Source organism: Frieseomelitta varia, unplaced genomic scaffold (genome assembly GCF_011392965.1).
Source record: "Frieseomelitta varia isolate USP_RPSP 00005682 unplaced genomic scaffold, Fvar_1.2 scaffold_782, whole genome shotgun sequence".
NCBI lineage: Eukaryota > Metazoa > Arthropoda > Insecta > Hymenoptera > Apidae > Frieseomelitta > Frieseomelitta varia.
This window is the reverse complement of record NW_025110570.1, coordinates 228,956-230,026: the sequence shown is the minus strand read 5'-3', so window position 1 is coordinate 230,026 and position 1,071 is coordinate 228,956.

The following is a 1,071-nucleotide window of genomic DNA, read 5'->3' as shown; positions in this document are numbered from 1 at the left end:
CTGTAACGTTCGATAACGTAAAATAATTTTCTGTCTTGCTTTTTTTTTTAATTACATCCCGAAATGTATGAATCTGCACAAAAGCCCATGGTCTGATTATAATCCTTACAATCAAACTGCCGTTGTTTCAGTTGGGAAACTAGTTAGGCAATTATCGAAACGAGATGCAGAAAGAAACATTCATAATCACGTCGGGAACAAAGTTGAACGGCAAACATTGCCGATACGAGCCCTCGTATTCCATACCACTTCCGTTACTTTTCAATCAGCATCGATCCATGCCGCAAATGAATACAGGAGTTTCCTCTCCACTCTCCTAACTCGTAAATACGCTTTAAAAAGACCCGATTAACCCAAATGCAACTCTCCGTTTCCCTCCCCATCTACATCCCTCTCTTTCCTCCTCACCCTCCATCAGCCGCTTCGGATACCCTATCGATTATCGCAATTATCCACGCTTTTTGCGTATTATCAGGTCATTTCAAGAAGCTTCGTACTTTTCGTATGGACTTTACTTCAAAAAATGAAACAAAAAGAAAACACACATACACACACACACAGAAATAATCTGAGACCAATGGAGAGGGGTTGTTATAAATTTCCAATATTGTTAGCTCGGCTTATTCGAATTTCAAAATGTTCCTTTATATACAAGGGTATAAAGTTAAAAAGCGGATAGAGAAAGAGAGGAAGCACGCTTCGCCGATTTTGTCTTTGGAAACCGATCTCAGCCACGATAACTGTTTTTTTATTTTCTGGCTTCTCTTATAGCTTCATAACCGGAATTTATTACCTACTTTTGTTCCTTTCTTTCGTTTCTCTTCTCTCTTAATTCTTTTTCTTGTCACTGAAAAACAGAAACACGAACGAAATGAACAAGCACACGCACGCGAGAACGCGATCGTTCGCAGCAGCTGCGGGGCATTCTCGGTGTTCATTCGATGAACGTCGGCTTATGAAATGAATGTTCGATTTCACGTCAGCCCCGGTTAATACGCCGGTTACGACGCGTAACAGATTCCGCCATTAGAAACAACAATCCATCACCGGCCGTTGTAAAGCAGCAAAAAA